Source organism: Petromyzon marinus, unplaced genomic scaffold (assembly GCF_048934315.1).
Source record: "Petromyzon marinus isolate PM22_M1 ecotype Great Lakes invasive population unplaced genomic scaffold, UKy_Petmar_22M1.pri1.0 PM_G_Scaffold_37, whole genome shotgun sequence".
Taxonomy (NCBI): domain Eukaryota; kingdom Metazoa; phylum Chordata; class Hyperoartia; order Petromyzontiformes; family Petromyzontidae; genus Petromyzon; species Petromyzon marinus.
In genome coordinates, this window is record NW_027422950.1 from 846,448 (window position 1) to 859,711 (window position 13,264).

At 46.9% G+C, this 13,264-nt stretch overlaps 1 long non-coding RNA gene across 1 annotated transcript; it reads right to left on the minus strand.

Moving 5' to 3' along the window:
- Positions 1-3,407: 3,407 nt before the first annotated feature.
- LOC142915923 (uncharacterized) lies at positions 3,408-8,810 on the minus strand. The gene is made up of 3 exons (XR_012936160.1): positions 8,736-8,810; positions 3,721-3,790; positions 3,408-3,493 (listed from the first exon to the last, which is right to left on the minus strand). It is a non-coding gene; the product is annotated as an uncharacterized LOC142915923 (long non-coding RNA).
- Between the last annotated feature and the right edge of the window lie 4,454 nt (positions 8,811-13,264).

A 13,264-nucleotide genomic window follows, 5' to 3' on the forward strand; every position in this document is an offset into this window, starting at 1 on the left:
TGTACACACTGTGTGTGTACGTACATACACAGTGTGTACACACACACACAGTGTGTACACTGTGTGTGTACGTACATACACAGTGTGTACACACTGTGTGTGTACGTACATACACAGTGTGTACACACTGTGTATGTACGTACACACACAGTGTACCTAAATACACACTGTGTGTGTGTACGTACACACTGTGTGTGTGTAGTGGAGGTCAAAGGCGGTGCATTGCCCAGTCATCTGAGTCAGTCGACCCATGGCATCTTATCAATTAATTTTTTAAAATGTATTATTTTTATTTGTATTACATTTTTTCATTTTTTTAACTTTTATTTTGTTTATTTTTTTATTTCTTTCTACGTGACTTTACCGAAAGAACCAGGAATATGGTAGCGCATTCTCTATTTGTTGCAGAGATTCAAAGTTCAAATCCGACAGGCACACCTGGCTACCCCAGTAACATTCACCACATTATGCGCTGTTCTGCTTCACGGCGGATGTAAAACAGAGTATTGTGTCACTCACAACGCACAGGTCATTGCATGTTGGTGTCACGGTCAAAATTGTGGTTAATTCCAGACATTATCCAGAAACTCCACAAGGGAGATGACGCATCAATGATCGCCCCCTACCGACAGACTCATGTCCACGTGCAGGCCGGTGGAGGGCCACCTTGTGCCACACAGGGGCAGCTGCCACTAGGGGGCGCCCTTCGATTGTTTGAGATGAGATTCGATACGAAACACCGAGTTGCTGAGGCAATTAGGCAAGCGACTTATGAGTGCAAAAATTTTGTTTATAACGTAGTGAATGCTTGGGAGCTTAATTGTCCCTCGCTCCTGCTTTGTCCCTCGCTCCTGCTAAAAGCTAATGGTCAGTGAGGTCAGCAACACTGTAGGTTCTGGTGTCAAGGACATGGGCCTGCATTCGCTGGTCCACTGCTATATAGTCCAGCGGATGTTCTTGCTTTAACCCGGCATGAATCCATGATGTTGTCTGGATGCACAGATGCCAGAACAGCGTGTTGGCAATGACAAGCCCACAGGCTGCACAGAAGTCTAACAGCCTCCTATCGTTGTTATTGAGTTGATCTGGCCCATGCCTTCCAATCGCTCCAGACCAGGTGCCAGCATCATCACCAAGTTGGGCATTAAAGTCACCCAACAGGATGACTCTATCCCGAGGGGCCACTTTTAGCTAACACCTATGACAGGAGTTTATAGAAGGAATCTGAATCCACGGGCTTGCCTGCATCCCTTCACTGATGTTCGTCTTCGGTGGGGGCGTAAGCAGCCACCACCACCATTCTCTGCCTCCTGTTGATGGGGAGGCGAGCCCAAAGTAGCCTGGGGCTTACAGCTTCCCACACCTCGCCGCCACCTTCCCACGCCGCCTTCATTCTTTTTTTCAGAATAAGAGCCACTCCTTGTTGTTCGGCATTCTCCTGCCCCGAGTGGAGGACTCTGCACCCCTCATGATAATTGGAGTCAGAGCCGGTCCACTGGATCTCCTGAATGCCACAGAGATCCAGGCGGTACCGGTCCAGCTCTGTACAGAGTAGCAGCCTCTCCTCCACGTGGCCACTCTCAGTGACTTTTTGCCATTTCTAGAGGAACCCCAAGGGTAAGGATTCAGGCATTGCTCCTCACAATGTTATCGTCTGGCATCACAACCACCAACAACACACCTGTATTTGAATTGCAAGTAACTTTAATGAACACAACGCAACCCAAACAACCGTTCGTTTGAAAAACATATCTTAATATTTCCATTCTTCTCCGTGTGAGTCCCATGCCACACACACCCGCTGCATTTAAATTCCAAATCATGTTCATAAACACACCGCCAGTCATTTGAAACCGAGTCGGCGCTTAGAAGAGGGTGGCCCAGGACCGGTTGAGATAATCATCACCGTTGTTGTTGGCCAGGAGCGGGAATCGAACTGGGGTCTCTGCCGTGTTGGTAGTGCAGTGTAGCCTGAATCTCTGCGCCGCTGCTTTCTCCTCACCCCCCTCCTCGTCCCCCCTCCCTGCAAACATCATCTATCAGCGGTCATTGATGCAACGACGACAAGCCGGGCTCTTGTCGCTCTCTCTCCCTCCCTCTCTGTCCACCCACCTTCGCCCCCTGTTAACAATACCCAGCACCCTATCTACCACTCCCACCAAGCGGTTCTCTCTCGCGATATGCCGCATCATGTGCATTAACTGTCCCCTCCCTCCTCCCTCTCCCCCTTCTCTCATCCCCCCCTCCCCCCTCTCCCTTTGCCGTCTATCTCTCTCCGCGACTCCTCTGTCTCTCGCGACCACCTCCCCCCCCGCCCCCCGGTCTCGACCCCTCTCGGCCTCCACGACTCTCCACGCTCTGTCCAAGTATTGCCTAACCCTCTCGATCGACACTTCTACCTCTCTGCCACCTCTGATCCTTCCAGCCCCCTCCATGCCCCTGTGTGCCACCTCTCTCTCATTTCTTCTATCTACCTCTCTCCCTCCCCTCCTTCCAAGCCCCTCTCTCTCCCACCTTAGCATCTCTCCCGCTCTCTCTCTTATCTGCTGCTCTCTACCCTGACCACCGGCCCTTCTGACAATGTCTGCCTCCGCTCTTTCCCTCTCTGCTCCCCGATCTACCCCTCTGTTATCTCTCCTTCGTGCTCCCTCTCTCTCCCACCTTAGCATCTCTCCCGCTCTCTCTCTTATCTGCTGCTCTCCACCCGGGCCACCGGCCCCTCTGACAATGTCCACCTCCGCTCTTCCCCTGTCCATTGGCCTACGCACCTCTGCCTCTGCCCTCAATCTGGCCACCTCTCTCTCCAATCGAGACCTGTTTACTAACATCCTCTCCACTCTATTATCTACCTCTCTAATTGCCCTCAATCTGGCCCCCTCCATGTCCCACACATGCCGCTCTGCCACCTGAACCACTTCTCCCACTCCCCTCTGCCTGACCGGGTCCCTCTCCCCCCGCCTCTCTCCCCCCCGTCCACCCCTCTCGCCCTCCCTCGCCCGCATCTCCCTCTCTTGTCCCCCCCGGTCCACGTTCTCCCTCGCTCCCAAAGCCCTGACCCCATCCTCCCGTTCCCCGCGCACGTCTCTCCCTCCCCTCCGTCGAGCAAGCTCTCTCCGAGCCCACTGCTCCTCCTCTAGCCCCATGACCCCTTCTTCCAACCGTCCACCTCCTCCTGCCCCCTCCCTCCCCCGCATCTCACGCTCTCTTCCCGCCCGCCCCCGCTCCACATTCTCCCCCACTCTCCATGGCCTCTCTCCACCCTCTCCTCTGCCCCTCTCAATTCTGGCCATCTCCCTCTGTGCCCTCTGCCTCACGAGCTCTCTCATCTCACCCCATCTATCTCCCCCTGGTCGATCCCCCCCACCCCCTGGTCCTCTCTGTCCTGCCCCATCCCCGCCTCTCCCCTCTCTCTCCATCGTGGTACTCCGATTGCGCTCTTCCTCCTGGCCCCTCCCGCAGCGTCTTGCCGGGGGTAGCGATGCACCACGCGCACCTGTACCACGACAATGGCCGCCGTCAACACCGACATCAACGACCGCCGTTCGCCAGTAAGTGGCAGTGACATCGCCGTGGCGCCCGTGCCAGGCCAGGTATACTTTGAGGCCACGTGAAGCGTCAAAGGCTCGCTGGAAGGAGGAAGTCGCGTGACAGACTCAGCAGTTGCGATGGGTTAACCGACGGATGGCTATCGATTAGAAATCACATATCCCCGAGTCTCACCTGTGAGTGGCACCGCCTCACGCTGTTGTGGATCCCCACGTGGCTCGGAGCCTCAAAAGCTCCGTGACTCCTGGGTGGTGATACAAAGACAAAGATCCCTCGTGTAGCCTTAACACACTGTTGGGGCAAGTGCTGTTAGCAAGTGTCAGCACCACCTATGAAGGCCGGAACGGTACACGAGGGGGTGGGTGGCCAGCACCGCGCCCGACCGCCTTTGTCTCCCCAGTAGCGATGTTTACGCACCGCACCAGGTACTCACTTGAGGCTGAGTCGACCTAGGGGAGGCCCAGAACCGGTTCAAATAATCGTCACTGGGTGTTGGCAGTGAGCGGGAATCAAACTCGGGTCGTCAGGTTCGTAGAGCAGCGCACTAACCGCTAGACTACCGCCACACACGTTACACACACACAGTGTACACACACACACACAGTGTACACACACACGGTACACACACACACAGTACACACACACACAGTACACACACACAGTACACACACACAGTAAACACACACACAGTACACACACACACGCACAGTACACACACATGTTACACACACACAGTACACACACACACAGTACACACACGCACGGTACACACACACGGTGCACACACACGCACGACACACACGCACAATAAACACACACAGTACACACACAGGGTACACACACGCACAGTACACACACACACAGTACACACACACACAGTACACACACACACGCACAATACACACACACGCACAGTACACACACACGGTGCACACACACGCACAACACGCACGCACAGTACACACACACGCACAGTACATACACACGGTGCACACACACGCACGATACACATGCACAATACACACGCACACACACACACACAGTACACACGCACGGTACACACACACGGTACACACACACACAGTACACACACGTACGCACGGTACGCCCACACTCCCTCAGTCACGTGACTAAGGTTGACGCGCCGCCCCGTCTCCCGAGGTGACCTCTTGGCTCTCTCGTCTCTCCTCGACACGTAGATTTATTTCTTACTCTTACCTAGAAGCGTCATTGTCTGTCTGTCTCTGTGGACGCAACTTGCGAGGAATTGTACTCACAAACTGTGGGGATAACGTTTCAAAAAAACTGCCCAGATACCACGCGATAAGCCCCGTGGTGAGCCAGTGCTATTCCTATTTCCAATCCGTCAACGTGAAAGTAGTTCAATTCACTATTTATTACTAATCTACATATATATCAAAGGCAAAGAAATTGATTTATTAAAATATTTAATTTTACGTAGGTATAAAATAAAATAAATGTAATGTAGGTATAAATAAAATAAATAAAAATTTAACGTAGGTATAAATAAAATAAATGTAATGTAAAGCTAACCTGATTTCTAAATTCAACCACCTATCAAAGAAGAACCCAGTTCCACATATAACAAAACAAGATGTTAACAAAATCGTCATTAATCAGAGTAGCACCCCGATTTCGGACAATCTGAAAACAGTACTGGCTAGGGGACTAAATTTTGCTGTCACCCCAAAACACATACCAATAGATGATATCATCTGTCAGGTCGATGTAGCCCTCAAAGGCGTAGGACACATCCAAGCAGACGTTGCGAGAGCTGAAATAGCCACTATTCTTAAGAATGCTAAGAAACCCATTAGTAACATCAGCAAAAATGAACGCTCTGAACTCGCAAATTTAAAAAAACAGAAGTGATATAGTCATCCTCTCAGCCGATAAAGGCAACGCTACTGTTATTATGGATAAAGATTCATACAACAACAAAATCCAGAATCTGCTCAACGATGGAAGTTATTCAAAAATAAAAAATTACCCCACTAATAGACTAGCGATAAAAACCAACAAGATCATCACAAGTTCGACCTCCCTAAGCGACCCAACTAAACGTCCCTCCCTAAAACCTTCTGCTGCAAGACCCCGTAGATTCTATGGTCTTCCCAAGATTCATAAAGAAGGCACCCCACTTCGACCCATCGAATCCACGATCAACTCCCCTACCTATAGACTAGCCCACTTTCTGTCAGATACCTTGCTGCCTTTCACTGGCAAGACCGCCTCAGCAGTACTTAACTCAGCCCAATTGGTCTCTATGGTCAAAGACGTTGTACTGTCCCCTGACGATATCCTTGTCAGCTTCGATGTGGTCTCTTTGTTCACCAAGGTCCCAGTACCTGATACCATTAAAATAATTGAAAATTTGGTCCTACATGGACTAGACCCCGACACACCTGCACTGGTTAGGCACTGCCTCAACAATACCTACTTTACTTGGAATGGCTCCTTCTACAAACAAAATGAGGGTACCCCCATGGGATCCCCCTTATCACCAGTGATAGCCACTATTTCCATGGAGAAATTTGAATCAGACGCCATCCAGACTTCCACCCTCAGACCTTCCCTGTGGAAGAGATATGTGGATGACACTTTCGTCATTTGGCCACATGGCCTCCCAGCTCTGAACCTTTTCCTACACCACATCAATTCCAGACATCCCGCCATCAAATTCAAAATGGAAGTGGAGAAAGATGGCAAGCTACCATTCTTAGATGTTCTGTTTGAGTGTAGACCTGATGGCCCATTGGGGCATTCTGTCTACAGGAAACCCACCCACACAGATTCCTACTTGAAACCTGATTCCCACCACCACCAAGCCCAAAATAATTCTGTCATCAAAACTTTATACCATAGGGCTCATTACATTTCGGACCAACACCACCTGACCAGTGAATTAAAACATGTACACCTGGCCCTCAAAAGGAATGGTTACTCTGACCGTACCATCCGCCAAGCTGTCTCTCCCTCCATACAGAAACAACCACTTGATACTCCGGTCAAAACCATCACACTTCCATATATAGCAGGCGTTACTAAAAAGATTTCCAAAATTCTAAACAAACACAAGATCCAGGTCCGGTTCAATACAGTACACAAAATTTGTGATCTGATCCCATCCGTGAAGGATGTCATTCCTGATGTACAGTACCCCGGGGTTTACAAATTGAGTTGTACCTGCGGTGATTGCTATATCGGTGAGACAAAGCGACATGTCTCTGACCGAATTCGCGAGCACAAATCAGATTTGAAACACGGCAAAACGAATTCTTCTGCCGTGGATGATCACTTTTACAACGCTGTGGGGGATCACGATATAATTTTCTCCGATACCAAGGTTCTTTGCAAACCCACGGGCTTTTATCAGAGATTTGTTCATGAAGCAATTCAGATCTACAAACACAGACACAATTTCAACCGAGAGGATGGTTTCAAATTAAGCAACCATTGGAAAGGTGTTCTAAATCGAACTAAACATTAAACTCATTTCAATGGTACAGTATATTTTTCAAGTAGTGGTACCCCAAACTTTCGCAGCTCTTATAAATTCCCTTTTCACACCATCAATAGGTAAACTCCCCCTCCCCCCCTTCTCCCCCCCCGCGCCAAACGGCACGTACACCACCTCTTTCCTAAAATCCGCCAATCAAATGCTAATTTTTATGCTAATTTCTTTGTCAGAACACCTTGTTTGCTCGCACACAGTCTAAAGGTCCGCTGTCTGAGCGTGGTTGTGTTTCGCTAAATTCTCCTGTTTGATGAGTACTAGGTGCCTCGGTGAATGTATATGCTCTGACTTTAACATAGCTATTTCTGTGACCAGTTACAAGCTAATCACTCAGCTATTTCAATGCTAGATTCTATGCTAAGTCCTTTGTCAAGGGGTACCTCTGCGGATGTGTATACTTTAACTTAGCTATTTCAATGAGCCATTTCAATGCTAAATTATATGCTAATTCCTTTGTCAAGGCGCTTTGTGTTTTTCTTCTCACACAGCTTAAAGGTCGTGATCTAAGCGTGGCTTCTCCCACTCCAGCGCTGTCCTCCAGACAGTCTCGTCCCTTCACCTGATGAAGGCCGCTTGTGTTGTGGCCGAAACGTCGTGATTTTTTGTTATTTTATTTTCACCTACGTGACTTTACCCAATAGAACCAAAGAGTATGGATCCTAGCAGTCACGAAAGCTTTAAATCTAAAATTTATTTGTTTCGGCTTTTTTCTTTCTTGCAAGCATCAATTTTTTCCAGGGTTTTTCAGTGAAATAGAAGGGAATGCGAAGTTAACCAAAGACAAGAATCCAAGTCCCGGGCGAAGCTGGGTAGTGAAGCTCGTTACTAATAAACCCCAATGATCCTATCAAAATGAGGGATTTCAATCGGATCGTTGGGGGGGCACGTGCCACCCCACCCCCCACTGGCTCCACCACTGTCACACACTGGCATGGTTCACAGGTGGTGGTGTGTCCAGACCCACGCCTGGCCACCTTCACCTGCTCAGTATTAATGCTTCCTCACTCCACCAAGTAGTTAATTGAGGATCAATCAACACAGCCGAGGCTGCGTTTCTCTCTCTCTCCCCGTGGTTGTGTGGATTTCCTTCCCGATCCCCCGGTCTCCCCTCTACATGTAGAGAATGAACACCGCCACGCGTCTAGAGTGAAAACCACCAAGCGTCTATAGTGAACACCGCCACGTGTCTAGAGTGAACACTGCCAACGCGTCTAGAGTGAACACCACCACGCTGTTGACAAGCCCCACCTTACACCATTGGAAACCTCATTTGCCAGTAACAAAATGATTGTTTTTTTACCCTTTTATCTGGCAACAAAACTGACACCTTTTTTACAAGGAGTCATGTTTACATTGACCACAATACCTGCGGTCGGAACGCAAACACAAAACAACAACTCTGATAATGTATGTGGCACTGTGGTGCATTGTCTTCTGGTCCAACACCAACATGAGACGAGGCTCTAAAGAAAGCTGTCTCGGGTGTGGACCAATCAATTTCAAGGACAGTGCCAATACATTATCAGAGTTGTTGTTTTGTGTTTGCTTTCCGACCGCAGGTATTGTGGTCAATGTAAACATGACTCCTTATAAAAAAGGTGTCAGTTTTGTTGCCAGATAAAAGGGTAAAAAACCAATTATCAAGTCCCACCTTGTTGTTATTGTTGTTGTGGGCAGGTCGCTTCTGATAACAAGAGCGGTATAGCAGCTCAAGTGGGCTTGGCCTGGTGAAAAAAATAAAAACTGCGTGAATATTTACAATAAAACAAAGTTACAAAGTGGCGAGCCGGGTGAAGACAAATTAAACTTAAGCAAGATAATTAAAATAAACGCAATCAGGCGAGGGCAGGAGGCAAGGCCCCGCGTGGCTAGGCCCCGCGTTGTAAAGTTCCAACCTGGACATCGATTCCCATGCTCGCTGCTACTCAACTGACATCCCTACGAGAGAGAGCGAGGCTCTACCTTGGTAAACAACAACAACAACCACCACAACCACCACAACAACCACAACAGCAATGAGAATTTCTCACCTCGGATTTCAGTGCAGGAAGCGATAGCTTCCTGTTACCTCGTGACGTCACGTGGCAGCAGGTGGAATGACGTCACTTCCGGGGATGAGACACGCTCCTTTCTAGATTTAAAGCTTTCGTGACTGCTAGGATCCATACTCTTTGGTTATATTGGGTAAAGTCACGTAGGTGAAAATAAAATAACAAAAAATCACGACGTTTCGGCCACAACACAAGCGGCCTTCATCAGGTGAAGGGACGAGACTGTCTGGAGGACAGCGCTGGAGTGGAAGAAGCCACGACCTTTGAGCTGTGTGAGAAGAAAAACACCAAGCGCCTTGACAAAGGAATTAGCATAGAATTTAGCATTGAAATGGCTCATTGAAATAGCTAAGTTAAAGTATACACATCCGCAGAGGTACCCCTTGACAAAGGAATTAGCTTTTTAAATTTCGATTTAAAGCTTTCGTGACTGCAATGATTCATCTTCTTTGGTTCTTTCGGTAAAGTCACGTAGAATGATAATAAAATAATAAATTGATAAAATAAAATAACACAATAATATTCTCACGACGTTTCGGCCACAACACAAGCGGCCTTCATCAGGTGAAGGGGGCGAGACTGTCTGGTAGGACAGCGCTGGAGTGAAAGAGCCACGTTCAGATACGGCCTTTAAGCTGTGTGAGAGGAACAAAGCGCCTTGACAAAGGAATTAGCATAGAATTTAGCATTGAAATGGCTGAATGATTAGCTTGTGACTGGTCACAGAAATAGCTATGTTAAAAGTTAAAGCATACACACCCGCAGAGGCACCCATTGTTAAAGGGATTAGCATAGAATTTAGCATTGAAATAGCTAAGTTAAGGCATACACATCTTGACAATGGAATTAGCATAGAATTTAGCATTGAGATAGCTGAGTGGTTAGCTTGTACCTGCTGCAGAAATAGCTACGTTAAAGTCAGAGCATACACATTCACCGAGGCCCTTAGTACAAATCAAACAGGAGAATTTAGCATTGAAATAACTAGGCGAATCCAGCATTGAAACAACTGAATGATTAGCTAGTGACTGGTCACAGAAATGACTACACATCTGAGCTATTCACAGTACTATATAGTGAACCAATAAAAACTAAAATATAAATTACCTTCATGTTATCAATAAACTCTATATTCTCCAATCAGCTAAGCTACCAACAATAAGTCGTTATATATCACAATGCTATATGGCGAAAAAATGGGTGGATTCTTACCCTCAAATTTCAGCCCCACGGATAGCTACGGGTCCCGTTCAGACGGACGAGTTCGTCCATGGTCGGAACAGAGGAGGGGGAGAGAGACAGCTGCGAGGCCCTAGTATGCTCCATATTGTAAAACTATACCATTAACCGTGGTGTGAGAGGTATTAAGAGGCAATGCTGGCGAAAGAGCTGCGGTCTGAAGGTCATCGTAAAAATACAATTAATTAAGAACAGAAATGATTTAAAACATCTTTCCAGTGGTTACTAAGCCTGAATCCATCTTCTCGGTTGAAATTGTCTCTGTGCTTGTATATGTGAATGGCCTCATGAACGAATCTCTCATGGTAGCCGGTTGGTTTGCAAAGAACCTCCGTCTTGGAGAAGTCAATGTCATGTGAGCCCACTGAATTATAACAGTGATCTGCCACGGCAGAGGAGTTCGTCCTACCGTGTTTCAAGTCTGCTTTGTGTTCGCGGATGCGGTCCGAGATATGTCTTTTGGTTTCTCCAATGTAGCTACTACCACAGAGGCACTTTAGTTTGTAAACGCCCGGGTACTGTATGTCTGGAACAGCATCTTTTACAGATGGAACTAAATCACGGATTTTATGTACTGTGTTGAATCGGACCTGGATCTTGTGTTTGTCTTAATTGTGTTTGTCTTAATTAAAAGAAGACATGATGGTTCAATGAGCCACTCTGTCTACAGGAAAGCTACCCATACAGATGCTTACTTGAAACCGGATTCCCACCACCATCCATCCCAGAAGAACTCCCTCATCAAGACTCTATACCATAGAGCCCAATGCATTTCCGACCAGGAACACATTACCAGTGAACTCAAGCACGTACACCAGGCTCTCAGGGCTAATGGCTACTCCGACTACACAATCCGCAAAGCCATCACTCCAGTCATGAAGAAGGATCCTCTTGTGGAGCCACTCAAAACCATCACCTTACCTTACATTGCAGGGGTCACTAAAAAGATCTCCAAAATCCTGAACAAACACAAGATCCAGGTCCGATTCAACACAGTACATAAAATCCGTGATTTAGTTCCATCTGTAAAAGATGCTGTTCCAGACATACAGTACCCGGGCGTTTACAAACTAAAGTGCCTCTGTGGTAGTAGCTACATTGGAGAAACCAAAAGACATATCTCGGACCGTATCCGCGAACACAAAGCAGACTTGAAACACGGTAGGACGAACTCCTCTGCCGTGGCAGATCACTGTTATAATTCAGTGGGCTCACATGACATTGACTTCTCCAAGACGGAGGTTCTTTGCAAACCAACCGGCTACCATGAGAGATTCGTTCATGAGGCCATTCACATGTACAAGCACAGAGACAATTTCAACCGAGAAGATGGATTCAGGCTTAGTAACCACTGGAAAGATGTTTTAAATCATTTCTGTTCTTAATTAATTGTATTTTTACGATGACCTTCAGACCGCAGCTCTTTCGCCAGCATTGCCTCTTAATACCTCTCACACCACGGTTAATGGTATAGTTTTACAATATGGAGCATACTAGGGCCTCGCAGCTGTCTCTCTCCCCCTCCTCTGTTCCGACCATGGACGAACTCGTCCGTCTGAACGGGACCTGTAGCTATCCGTGGGGCTGAAATTTGAGGGTAAGAATCCACCCATTTTTTCGCCATATAGCATTGTGATATATAACGACTTATTGTTGGTAGCTTAGCTGATTGGAGAATATAGAGTTTATTGATAACATGAAGGTAATTTATATTTTAGTTTTTATTGGTTCACTATATAGTACTGTGAATAGCTCAGATGTGTAGTCATTTCTGTGACCAGTTACTAGCTAATCATTCAGTTGTTTCAATGCTGGATTCGCCTAGTTATTTCAATGCTAAATTCTCCTGTTTGATTTGTACTAAGGGCCTCGGTGAATGTGTATGCTCTGACTTTAACGTAGCTATTTCTGCAGCAGGTACAAGCTAACCACTCAGCTATCTCAATGCTAAATTCTATGCTAATTCCATTGTCAAGATGTGTATGCCTTAACTTAGCTATTTCAATGCTAAATTCTATGCTAATCCCTTTAACAATGGGTGCCTCTGCGGGTGTGTATGCTTTAACTTTTAACATAGCTATTTCTGTGACCAGTCACAAGCTAATCATTCAGCCATTTCAATGCTAAATTCTATGCTAATTCCTTTGTCAAGGCGCTTTGTTCCTCTCACACAGCTTAAAGGCCGTATCTGAACGTGGCTCTTTCACTCCAGCGCTGTCCTACCAGACAGTCTCGCCCCCTTCACCTGATGAAGGCCGCTTGTGTTGTGGCCGAAACGTCGTGAGAATATTATTGTGTTATTTTATTTTATCAATTTATTATTTTATTATCATTCTACGTGACTTTACCGAAAGAACCAAAGAAGAAAAAGGAATTAGCATAGAATTTAGCATTGAAATAGCTGAGTGATTAGCTTATAACTGGTCACAGAAATAGCTATGTTAAAGTCAGAGCATATACATTCACCGAGGCACCTAGTACTCATCAAACAGGAGAATTTAGCGAAACACAACCACGCTCAGACAGTGGACCTTTAAACTGTGTGCGAGCAAACAAGGTGTTCTGACGAAGAAATTAGCATAAAAATTAGCATTCGATCGGCGGATTTTAGGAAAGAGGTGGTGTACGTGCCGTTTAGCGCGAGGGGGAAGGGGGGGAGGGGGAGTTTACCTATTGATGGTGTGAAAAGGGAATTTATAAGAGCTGCGAAAGTTTGGGGTACCACTACTTGAAAAATATACTGTACCATTGAAATTAGTTTAATGTTTAGTTCGATTTAGAACATCTTTCCAATGGTTGCTTAATTTGAAACCATCCTCTCGGTTGAATTTGTGTCTGTGTTTGTAGATCTGAATTGCTTCATGAACAAATCTCTGATAAAAGAAAGCCC